Raw genomic sequence first — 13,873 nt, 5'->3', positions numbered from 1 at the left:
GTTCATGAACACAAATTTGCAAATGTATATCCAAAAGATATTGCTTTATACTTCTAATTAATACACTGTTGGCTTTTAAAAGAAAATTAGTTATTTTCCAGGAGCACATCATTATACACTGTTTACTATGTTTTTGTAAGTCCCCATATTACAAGGGTCATATTCAGACTTGAATTGCTCCTTTTTCATGCAGTCTCAAAGGCTATGCTGGACAGAGCATGAAAATTCTTGAATGAAGCATACTGTACACAACAAGAAATTAATTCATTTTGCAATGAGGGAATCTTTGGATGACTCTATACATTGTTTAAAATGTATCTTGCTGATTTTTAACAAGGAACAAATCACAGAAAAATCTAATGTTTTTTTTTTAAAGAAAAAAATAATATTTTGAAACCAAACAAAATAAAAACTGCTTTATCTTTCAAAGCCAGAAGTGTAGAGTTAGCGGCATCGTGGCTGACCCCAGTTTTCAGTATATTCTCCGTTCTAAGGACATTGACAGGAAATGGTCAGCCTGGAGATACAATGAAAGGAAACTCAGCAGTGAAGGTTTCACTGATAACATGTGATTTGAAGTCAGTGAACGGACCTAACGGTCATTCACTCGCTCAGGCCAAAGCATATAATAACCCAAAGGCTCCATTAAAATCTGGTCATAAAAGCACAGGGAGGATGGTACTTGACACAGGAGGCAGGGCAGAATATTTTCCTACTAACAGCTAGGCTACAATAACTGGTATCGATATTAAGATATTGTTTCACAACCCTCTTTATCTAATCTATATTTGTCCTAAAATTCCTTCTGTTATACAACAAAAGGTGACTGATTTGTAAAGTCAGCTCCTTCTTAATAAACTATAATTAACCAGAACACAAACTCTGTTCTTTCTTATCTCCTTCTACCTCTCTCCATCTGTCACTGTTTTCCCCCTTTTTCTTAGGTGAATAGCTGTTCTTAGTCGATAAAATCACCAAAATTCCAGGTTTTATTTAGATAATTTTGAACTCATCCCATTATCTTAAATGGAGTATGCCCTTTGATCAGTCATTTAGCTTTCTCTCACATCAGTAACTGCACTAAACTATACTAGACTACAGAAGGGGTAACACTCTTGTTCCTGCACAAAGCACACCATGTTGCCCCCTTCACGACTTAGATTTGTTGTTCTATCTTTGCTTCATAGTATTTTTTCATAGTATTTATTATTATCTTCCTTTGTACCGGGTTGTCAGCCTAATAAGATGTGAGGAGTAAGAGTTTGAATTCTCACATATATGTGTTTGCTGTTGGCTACCATGCCCAATACTTGTAGTTCATGTCTTAGACCATAGAAAGTGAATAGGGAAATTCATTAAACTGTGGATAAAATAAGAGAAAACAAACGTTGGGTGGCAACTGGAAGACTTCCATTGAGTAAGCTCCAGTACTTAGATTTTTACAACATGCTTTTATTACTCAAACTTCTCTCTTTTGCAGAATTCTGAGTTTTCAATTATTTTAAATAGGAAAGAGGTGTAAAGCTACTCTTACTTACGTGAAGTCTTTTGTATCTGTGAATTATGATAAGGAGAAGTACCACCCAATGGAAATATATTATGAGTCACATATTTAATTTAAATTTTCTAATAGACCCAATAAAAAAGTAGAAAGAGATGGTGGAATTATTTTTAGTAATATACTTTACTTAACCTAATGTAGCCACAATATCATTTCAACATCTAAAAATTTTTGAGGCTTTCTTTCACTCTTTTTTTCATAGTAAGTCTTTTAAATCCTGTGTACAGTTTACACATACAGTGTATTTCAGTTTTGACTAGCCATCTTTCAACTGTTCAATAATCACATGTGGTTGGTGGCTATCATTTTGGGCTGCATAGTGCAGAGGATTTTTTTCCTTTAATCACTAGGTCTCTATGGGTCTAATCAGTCAATAGCCTTTGTGAAAGCCTTTGAGGGGTTTAATGGAAAATAATTCTACTTAAACAGGCCTTGTTTACCTATGTCTTCCAAGATTAGATTTTTCTATTGAATAATATCTTACGTGGCTCTTAAAGTCAGCACTTCATAAAAATGTCCCAAGTATTAATGAAGAATAGCGGAATTCTCTCTCCATGGATGTTAATTGTAATTTATAATGCATATTTATATGCAATCCATTTGCCTAACAAATCTTAGTCATGCATTTCCTATGTGACAGGCTGAAAGTGTAGAGACATGAAAACTTGCAAAACCAGACAGTTTCTGCCCTCAGGGAGTGTCCATTCCTGTGAGTGAGAAGGAGATGAATCAAATGACCAGGTAAATAAATGTAAAATCACAATGGTGAGAAATGCTGCAGAGGAATACACATGGTTTCATGAACACACAAAAAAGAGGTTTGACCTGGGGGCAAGGTCAGGGAAAACTTCCTTGCGGAAGTGGTGCTTAAGCTGAGATCTAAGGGATGAGTGACCCTGAGCAGGCAGAGAGGAACTGGGAAGGATACACTGTGGAGTTTGATATCAATCTCTAGTTCTGTCTCATGAAGAAACTGATGAAGAGAAACTTTTTCCCTGTGGCCGAAGGAACAGTTCCCAACCAGACTGAATTCTTGGCTTTTCTTCCTGAGAGTCTGTCATGAGCCCAGCATAGTCTTTTCCTGGAACTTCAGTGCCAAACGAGTCTCTTGTGTTTCAGGGATTTTCATGCTCTTGTTTCTGCTTAGGGATTTCACTTCACCCCAGGACTCCTTTGGATATGCGTTTTATCCTTATTTTAAGATGCAATGTATGAAATATGTGAAAATGGGTATTTCTGTATAAATTCATGTAGCTTTGAGTAAAAAATGTGGTAAATGTTTTTGCAACATATTAAAAATACTATAACAAAGAAATAAATCAAAGAAGTTCAGTCAAAAAAAATTCAACCAATTCATTAAAAAAAATTCAACCAATAAAATGGATAAAGGACAAAAACAGGCAACTCAGAGAAGACATAATACAAATGACAAAAGCACATGAAACTAAGCAGTGATCAAAGAAATAAAATAATGCCTGTTCATTCTGTTTAGCATCTCTTGTTGAGAATGATAATAAAGAGCGGGATGAGTCTCTAAGAAAACAGATATTTTACTATACTGCAAGGCAAAAGGGTTGTTTGGGGTCCTCTTTCTGGAGGACAAATATTCAAGATGCAATGAAAGACTTAGAGTATATGCCCACTGACCCAGTATTTTAATTCTTAGAATTTATCCTGGGGAACTCACCAGACAAGTAGATCAAACAAATGTATAAATTTCAGGCTGTGATACTTATAAAATGTCTACCTAAATATCCAACAACACAAGACTGCTTAAAAATTATATTAATAAATGTAAAAATATTGTGAAGTATGATATATATGGGCTCTTATTCATAGAGGAAGATAATCACAGCATTCTGATACATGAAAAGAAAAACAGAGTATGAAACAGTATGAATGATATGATCTAATGCTTTTGCTAAAAATTTCTGTACACATATGCAGTATATGAGTGTCCTTTCACTAGAAAAAGTCTCAAAAATATAAAAAAGTTTAGCACATAATGGTGTGATTATGTATAATTTCCTTTCTTTTTATTAATCTAAATTTTCTGCTTTTAATAAATTTCCTCTCATACTTAAGAAATAAATATTCCTTTTAAAATAATTTATTCCCATTTAGAAAAATATTTTTTAAAGGAAAAGACAAAGAAAAACATTACCCATCACATTACCATCCAAAATCAACTGCATTAACATTATGAAGTGTTTACCTGCATTTTTTTTAAGGTAAAATGTTTTTGAAATACTGTTTTGATCATATTTAATTGAGCTTCTAAGACCAGTGTTAAACCTTGCCTGAGGGGCAAGCTTTTACAGAGGATCTTCTGATATCCAATTATAGGGCTTTTCTGTAATAGGGGGATAATAGTTTATAAATAGGTTGACTGAATTTAAGCTTTACCCAGACGCCCTTGTGAGACACCACCTCTCCTCATTCTTGGCATATCCAGTCTACTCAGATGTGGGTTTTTTTTAAAGCCAATAATTCCTCTTAAAATTTTTGGCTGATCTTGCCATTTGCGGCAACATGAATGGAACTAGAGGGTATTATGCTCAGCGAAATAAATCAGGGAAAGACAATTATCATATGCTCTCACTGATAGGTAGAGTTTGAGAAACAAGGCAGAGGATCATGGGAGAAGAGAGGAAAAAATGAAATGGGATGAAACTAGAGAGGGAGACAAACCATAGGAGACTCTTAATCTTAGGAAAGAAACTGAGGGCTGTTGGAGGGGAGGGGGATGGGAGGAATGGGGTGGCTGGGTGATGAACACTGGGGAGGTATGTGCTATGGTGAGTGCCGTGAATTGTGTAAGACTGATGAATTACAGACTTGTACCTCCGAAACAAATAATATATTCTATGTTAATTTAAAAATTTTTTCATAACAAAAAAAATTTTGGCCCAACAAGGTGAAGGGCCTATGAATAATCGCACGGGATAGTCTGCAAATACCCAGAATCAGCATTAAGAATAAGACTATTACCAATCTCCTATTAAGGAGGGCACTTGTGATGAGCACTGGGTGTTGTATGGAAGTGATGAATCACTGAATTCTACACCTGAAACTAATATTCCACTATATATTACCTAACTGGAATTTAAATAAAAACTTGGGGGGAAAAATAAATAAAAGCTAAAAAAAAATAAGATTATTAGTAGTCTTATTAAAGAAACAAAGTAACAGTGGCTAAGAGGATGGACTCTGGAGCCAGAGTCCCTGGGTTCAAATCGTAGCTCTGTCACTTGCTAGCTATGTAACCTAAGAATAATTACCTAGCTTTCTATGCCTTCCTTTTCTCCTCACCAAAATTGGAAAAAATAAAAGCACCTACCTCATACATTGTTAGAAGCATAAAATGAGTTATTATAGACAAAACACTTATAATAATGTGTGGCACAAATAAATGTTAGTTTCTGTTATTACTTAGAACCTATATCGACTTGGGAATGATGCCAGGCACACGAGTTGAAGGGTGTAGGCATGTGGACTGGGATTTCACCAGCACAATCCACTGAACAAGCACGCCCTGCGTAGTAGAAGGTGTTCTGCATAGACCATCTTACCAGGCCTTACAGTAAGTGTTGTTTCCACTTTTAGGACTATGAAACTGGAGTTCCTAATGCTAAGTAATTTCCCAAAGTCACAAACAGTGAAAAAAAGACAGGACAAGATGACTGAGAGGACAGGTGTCCCTTGGCTTATACCTTTGATTGTTAATTTCTGGACTAGGAAAATCTAAGAGGCAGAACTAAAGATGCCATAATTTTTTTTTTTTTTTCCGTATTCCTCCCTCTTCTTTCGATAGCACAGAGTTTCTCTTCATTAATTCAACAATATTTATGGAGCACCGGCCATATGCCAGGCACTGTTTTAAGAACAGAAGCCACCCCGTCCTTTAAGCGTTTATTTCCTAGATGGAGGAACAGGCAATAAATAAAGAACATGGCAATTATTAAGCTCCTGCCTCTCATCTCCAGACCACCCCTCTATACTCAGCTTGGCAATGGCGAGGCCCAAGCTCATCCCTCCTTAGCCAGCCCTGGGTACCTGTTGTCCGGCACGTTTGTCAGAGTGGAATGTCCTCGCTGCAGCTGAGCACAGGCTCCTGCTCAGCACTGGAGATTCAGGGAGCACCCACTCACCCCCACCCTGCCCCAACCTCTCTAGATTTTCCAGAATCCAGAAGCCACAGGAGCTGATGAAGGAGAGGGTGAGCAAGGAGATGGAAGGAGCACCACGGACAGGATCGGCCTGCTATTTCCCTGCTAAACTCTGCCAACAGGGGCGCTACGGGGAGGGCGGAAGGCTAGAGGAGAAAGAAAATGCTTCCCTGAGAGCCTATCTGCTGCTTGAGCCCTGAGCATCATTCTAGAGCTGCAAGCAGCAGTGCTTCCATTTGCATTTTCATCGATTGGAGACAAAGCTTCATCATGCTACACCTCAAAACATCAGCTTCGACGGGCGGGGCTGCCTTTTCAGAGGTCTGAACTTCAGGTAAGAAGGCATGAAGGTACTAAGTTTAGTAAGTCCAATTTCCTTCCTTTGCGCTCCCATCCCCAGGGGTGACAGGTGCTTCTAGCCATTATACCTCCGTGATACCTTAGAGTTCGTACCTAGCCTTTCAGTTAGTGAGCTAACAGTGCAGTATTTCGATAAGTAAATGTACTTATTAGTTACCTAGTTATCGTCCCATATTGAACAACTGCTATTTCTAGTTTTTTTACTTCTAAATATGGCCACCATCAAGACTAAGTAATAAGCTTTTTCTTCTTTTCCAGTATTTAGGATTATTTCTTTAAGAGAGATTTCCAGGAATGGAATTACTGTGTTAAAGAATGTGCCTGTTTTAATACTCTCCATGTCTATTTATACACACTCACATATGGCTAAAAATGCATGTATGTGTGTATGTATATTTCCAAAACAGTCTGCCAGTTATTCTTTTCCAGGAAATGGAAGGCAATATTTATATCATTTTTCCTAACCAGTTCTTGATAAAATTATATATTAAATTCTATCCTGTTTTGGATTAATATAATTGTGCTGTATTGTGTGGTCTAGCACGTTTTCACATGTTATTACATAAATTTTGAGATGGTGAGTTAATGTTATTTTTAATAATTTACTGTTCTTCTAAATGCTTGATGTCAGTAGTCTAATGGATTTTATATTTTAACTCATGCCCATGATAGGAGTGAGTAAGACTCTGGAAAGATGACTTGATTCCTTTTAGCTCTCAGAATTCCAGAAAACAATAGTCATAATTTAAACAGTTCCCTAATGGTCCCAAGATACTCTCAGCAAGTGATCCCTAAAGATGTATAGTATAGATTTTTAAATAAATAGATAGAAATTATAGCTATTTATTTTTTCTGAAAAATAATATAAGCTTTTTATTGGATAACAAATAGTACTGCAAGCTCCTTAATAGAGAAACTTGAATTTAACCAAACTTTCTACTCTTGACCAGACTTCTTAGTAAATCATCATGAGCAGTGATTACAAATGATTTCACATTTTTGAGTTCTAGTTCATTGTTTTGGTGCTATCATACAGTCTTTTGAATGAGGGCAGATGATTTCCCGTTTTCAATGGTCAACCTGACTTACCAAACTCAATTTGTTTTCTTTTAATCAGAGGATTAAGTTAATCTCTGATCCTTTTTAATGCCTTACAGGGGCATTGTTTATAGGCAGGGTGATAGTTTGGAGGATTAAATAGATACTGTCCTTAAGAGCAGGAAAATCCTATGTTCATTAATGGATGAGTAGCAAAAATAGCAAATTGCATGCCCAATCCATTCTCCCTTTTTTTAGTAACTAGTCTCTAGTTTTACCCCTGTAGTGATGAACTGGCGAAGAGCTTAACTTTCCCATGCCTCTGGCAACTAGGATAACCCGTCAGAGAGAGAAGGTGTGGGGTGGGACTTCTGAAAAACCCTGTTGACTTTTCTTTCTCTTTCCCTTGTATCCTAACAGAAATGGTGATACAATGGCTAGAGTTCCAGAAACCACCCTGTGCCGTTGAAAATGGAAAACATGTGTTGAGTACAGCAGAACAGACAGAAAGAGCATAGTTCCCTGACATATATAGTATGTATACAATATATATACAATATGTAAAATGTGCTTTCCTCAACCACATCGAGCTTCCTAGCTTCAGATTACTTTATTTTTTTTACTTTATTTTTTATAAACATATAATGTATTCAGATTACTTTAACATGAAACAGAGCTATATGTCTTTTCTTGAGACTATTGTCACTAGCATTAAAATATAATACTATTTTTTGAGAGAGTGCAAGAAAGTGCTTGTAAATGGGTGAGAAGTGGGGGAACAAAGGGAGAGGGAGAGAATTCGGAGCAGACTCTACACTGAGTGCAGAGTCTGATGCAGGGCTCCATCTCACCGATCATGGCTTGTGCCAAACCAAGAATCAGACACAACTGACTTAGCTACTCAAGCACTCCAGTAAATATAATGCTTAACAACAACCCTTTGATGATGAAATACTGGCATCACATGTAAACAGTTAAACAGTTAAATTCGATTCATTATTATTTCTCCTCCTCCTACTACTCCTCCTACTTTAAGTGGCTTACAATGATAAATTTGAAGACATTTATTTTATTATATAAGTATCCGATAGTTTATTAAAAATATAACTCTTAAATATTCTAATTTATTTAGTTCTATAAGGGTTTTACCTTAACATCATTGGATAACACCTGCAAATTGAATCATCAAATATTTGTGAAGTGCAGATAAGAGGAATATCTACTTTGTAAGACAATATATATGTAAGCATTCAGTAAACATTAAAAGAACATAGATTTTGAGTGCTGTCCAACCATATAAATCCCACAAAGCCAAGGTTAAATCATGATAGAAAAACTAATTAGATTAAGCTAGTGAAAATAATTCTAAGATAAAAAGTAAATATTTGTTATACTCACATGTTTGGAAACAGTATTTCAAATAAATCCCCTTATGTTATTTCTTTTACAACCCTACCATTAGATGTTGAGGACTTATTTTTTTTTCATCAGAGGTGTAAGTATTTTATAAGGATTAGACCATCAGTACTGGCTGATTTTAAGAAAAGTCTCTGTGAAAATATAGCTTATGCAGTCTCATACAACTATGCGCTGTGCTGTGAAAACAGCAGGGAAGTTTTATAAAAAGTAACTTCACTCACATTTTCCAATATAAAAAAAAAAGTTTGGTTTCACTAACGTCAACCTGTACTCCAGCTGTTTGTGCATATTTTTGTGTGACTCTGCATTTTCCTTGGAGATCAAGATGGTCTCATAAAGAAATCACCCTTTCCAAAATAGGCAATTTACCTTTCAATAGGTTGCATAATATATGCTCTAAAGGAAGTAAGGGAGCATGAGCCAGAGGAAAAGACATCACTGCAAAGTCTAGAACCCATGATCTGTAGGGGAGAAAATGAAGGTAGAAAGTGAACAAGCATGCATTTATATTCAGAATTTTTTTTTTTTTAGATTTTATTTATTTATTTATTTGACAGAGAGAGAGGTCAAAAGTAGGCAGAGAGGCAGGCAGAGGGGAGAAAGAAGCAGGCCCCCTACTGAGCAGAGAACCAGATGCGGGGCTCTATCGGAGGACCCTAAGATCATGACCTGAGCCGAAGGCGGGGGCATATTCTGCTAAGCTACCCAGGTGCCCCTATTCAGAATTATTTAAAGCAGTTTGTATTTTGTACCAGAAAAAAACAGCATTTTTTGAGAATTATCGATACCCCTCTTTTCAATTAAGCCTGAACCATTAAACACACACACACACCAACTCACTCAGTCATTCACTCACTCATGAGATCTATGAGCCTACTTCATTGAAAAGAACACCAAATTTTGCATAATCAATAAATCTGGGCATTCATTCTTTACATTAGATCTAAAGATTTTGCTGTGCTTGATAAGTTTCACTGATGTGTCAGCAGAGCTGCTTCATTTATTTCTTTCTCTGTCCAATTTCTAAATTAATTGTATCAACTAATTTTAATATCTACCCTGTAAAAAGTCTCTGTGGACACAAAGTGAATAAAACCTAACCTCTAGGAGATTATGGTCTAAGAGAAGGTATACACACCCAGCCTAGCATAAACAAAGCTCAAATGATATAGTAGTTCAGAATCAAGAGAAACAACCAGGCAGATGTGCTGAAAGGTTGCCTAGACTCTTCTATCTGACCCTCCCATCAAACTCTACTAACCTGTTTATGTCTAAAAGAATTACAGCTTTTACAGAGATCACAGAAGTTGAGTCTGGACAACAAAAAAAAGGGGACGTTACTGTATTTTAGAAACAAGAGAAAAGTTGATAGACATTTTGTTAAATAATTATTCTCTTTAAACCTTCAAATAACTATGCTAAATATAAAACACACATTCATATTTTGTGTTAGAGGACTTTTGATTTTTACATGAGTACTTACCTTAAGTGAGATTTTATTATGTCTCATTCCCAAGGAATTTTCCAGAGGAATGCATATTCAATTTATTATAAACTCCTTTGGAATAAAAACCTGAAATTTAACATGTATGTTTGTCCACAGGCAAGATTTCAAGACCGTAACTTTTGTCTTAGATAAAATATATACATTCCCATCTTGTGTCTATATAACAAAGACGAGATGAAAAATGATCCATTTGGTTTCTATGGTGTGAAAAAACAAATTAGGTAATGAGAGATTTTGTAGAGATTCATAAGTAAGAAAATTAGAACTACAAGTCAAGTGAAAACCTTTTTTTTTTTTAAAGATTTTATTTATTTATTTGACAGACAAGAGATCACAAGTAGGCAGAGAGGCAGGCAGAGATAGAGGAGGAAGCAGGCTTCCCGCTGAGCAGAGAGCCCCATGCAGGGCTCCATCCCAGGACCCTGGGATCATGACCTGAGCCGAAGGCAGAGGCTTTAACCCACTGAGCCACCCAGGCGCCCCAAGTGAAAATGTTTTGATAAAGTTGCCATGTATAGAAATCTTCATTATCTAAATGACTTAAAGGAGCTCTGAATGAGTCAAATTTATCTAAGTAAGTCAACTTTAGATATAGGACCATGACTGAATCAAAGAAATAGGGATATAATTATATATAATACAAGATTTTTTCCTCTAGTTGCCTGTAATATACTGTAATATATAATTAATTTTTAAAAATCACCATTGCACTGGAGTTGAAAATGGACCTACAGTGAGAATAGATGAAAGGATAGAAATTAGACCATTGGATGTTTCCAGATGAGAGTTGGCAAGGGCTAAATTAGTGGGTATTCACTAATAAAAAAGATTTATTGAATGTCAAATATGTGCCAGGCACTGTTCTTTTACTGGGGATTTATCCAGAAACAAAATAAGTGAAAGTGTGTGTGCCCTAAAACTAAAATTCTACTGGAGAAGACATACAATAAGATAAATATGGAAAATATGTAGTATTTTACAGAATGGTAAGTACATAAGGGAGAAATAAACCAGGGGAGGGAAATTTGAAATGCCACGATGAGCTGAAATTTTAGGTGCAAATCTAAGGAAGGCCTCCCCTAGAAAGTAGCTTTTGAGAGAATAGAAATGCGGGAGCTAGCCTTGAAGGATTCAGGGAGACGATTTCACGCACAGTGAGCCCCAAATGTGAAGATTGTGAGATGAGAACATTCATATGGTGATCAAGAATGAGCAGCGAGTCTGTGTGGTAAGAACAGGAGTTAGGAGGGATGAGCAGGCAATGAAATTGGAAGGTTAACGAGGGGCTAGGTTATGCAGAACGCAGAATCATTGCACCTCTTTGGCATTTCCTCTGGGTGAGATGGGACCCCTGTGTCAGCTATTTACTCACTTTCTCTTGATTCTAAATACAATTCAATACTCTTCTCTCTGATACTGGAGCTGGGACTCTGTAAATTACATTTCCCAATTAGTCAAATGGCTTCCTGTTAACTTTTGCAGATAGAAGGTAACAGAAGGAGATTAGAAGGCAAGGGGAAAAGAAGAGACATACTCTTCTGTTTTTCCTGTCTCTCTCTGTATTGGTCAACAGCAGCTGCTGGCTTCAACTTTCATATTCTGAGAGCACTTCCAGGACCAGCCCTGTGGCACCTCCTGAAAGGTTCTAGCAGGAGCCCTTTGGGACGCCACAGACTGAGTTCTGAGCACCAATGCAATACGGCTCCTCTTTTAACCTTCTAAGTCCTGGTCATTTCTCACCTACCCTAGGACCTAGGGATGGAAGATCCCTCCTGAGTTATTAATATCTAGGTTACTGCAATGTTCCTTTTTTGTTCCTTCACCCTCAAACACCTATGTTACCAGTTCTCTGGTTAAATGCCCTCTGTTAAAAATGCTTAATGTAGTTTCTGTATTTTTGATGATTACAGTGTCAGGTAACAAGAATAATCCCAGGAAAACCTCAAAGATGGGATTATAGAATTCTTTGAGATACGTCGTTGACCTTGAATTTAATTAATGCTAAGTTCCTTGTCAGTAGGAAATGGGATACTGATATTGCCATGGCATGTACTATTTAATTAAATTACCACCTGCAGTTACTTGGGATAAAGCGCCTATTGAAATAAATATCTTAGGGGACCAAGTGGCTGCTGCAGTTGACTGATACAGTATTAATGATAACTATGATGACTGTGGGGTAGAATGGCTATTTCTGACTGCACTGGGGACCATACAAAAGGAAAATGACATGCTCACGGGTTTGACAGTCTCAAAGCTTCTCCTTACTATCTTAAAGGATCTCTTATTTTTGTATGAATGTATATTTTTCCAATTTGTATACAGCAGGGTAGATATGACTAAAAATTTAATTCAACATTTAAGTATTTAGTTAGATATAGAATTATAATGGAAGATCTATTTGCAGAGTTTCCAAGTGTCCTAAGTGAAAATTAAGACACTGATTGGTAAGGAGTAGAGATATCTAGGTGGACACAAAGAAAGTTGAAAATCTTGAATCCACTCTGAGCCTTCCTTTCAGTGAGATGCTTATTCTCCTCAAGATCTACCATTCTTATTCTATCTAGTGCTACAGCTAGAGAAATCTGAGCACCTTCTGATAGAGCCCAGTAAAAAACTCAACCAAAGAAAAAAAACAGGTTATACCTCAAGAGAATTAAAATATTTTCCTAAATTATACTGGCATGAACTGGAGATTATATATGAGAATATGTTATAAGGGTATTAGAACAAGGTGGATCAAATATGACACTGAATCAGGACAAAGAAATGAACTTTGGTGTTCTTTTTCTAAATTTAATATAGTAGGTTGACTAGATGAAAGTTGTCCTTGGGGCACCTGGGTGGCTTAGTGGGTTAAGCCTCTGCCTTCTGCTCAGGTCATGATCTCAGGATCCTGGGATCAAGCCCCGCATTGAGAGGGTCTCTGCTTCTCAGAGAACCTACTTTCCCCTCTCTCTCTGCCTGCTGCTCTGCCTGCCGGTGATCTCGATCTCTCTCTCTCTCTCTCTCTCTGTGTCAAATAAATAAATAAAATCTTTAAAAAAAAAAAAAAAGTTGTCCTAACAGTTTTCTTGGTTTATTGGATTCAGTGGTGGCCCTCTTTCAATAAGTTTGGGTAGAATTTACTGTACTTTACTAGTATAAAGAAAAGCCTGAGGGATATAGGAATATAAGAATGGACTTGTGAAACTTTCTTATGTACCGCCTCACTACATCTCTTTGGATGGCCTGGAGAATATTCCCTTCACTAAGTCATGAGCCAGTATCCTTATAAAGCTCTATGGTTGCTAGCCTCTAAAGGCTGAAGATGGCAGTGGAAGTTGCTGTCATTGAAAAGGATCTCTAATCTCAATAGGTATCATGGAATCATAGAGTAGCAGAAGTAGCAGCACTAACTTCAAGAATCAAGATAATTTTTTAAATTACTGTAATGGACCCCAAGGAAGGGTTGTTAATCAGAATATCTTGCCATACAGGAATCTTTTACTATGGCTACTTGATCCCTAGGAGTGAAATATCCTAGGAGTAAAATATATGGGTAGATTTCTAAAATGTTAGTCAATATAACAGGTAAATTCTAGGTAGAAATCTAGCTTGAGAATATTTAGTCTCTCACCCACTTCCCAAACCTAAGCCAATTCATTGACCTGGAGTTCTTCGATTAAAAGGGAGACTAGAAGGGCACTGGGGTGTCTCAGTCAGTTAAGCCTCTGACTCTTGGTTTTGGCTCAGGTTATGATCTCAGGGTCCTAAGATCCAGTCCCACATTGGGCTCTGAGTTAGGTTTCCCTCCCTCTCCCTCTGCCCTTTGTACCC

The sequence above is a fragment of the Mustela nivalis genome, assembly GCF_964662115.1.
Source record: "Mustela nivalis genome assembly, chromosome: 4".
NCBI classification, from domain to species: domain Eukaryota; kingdom Metazoa; phylum Chordata; class Mammalia; order Carnivora; family Mustelidae; genus Mustela; species Mustela nivalis.
This window is presented reverse-complemented; position numbering follows the sequence as displayed.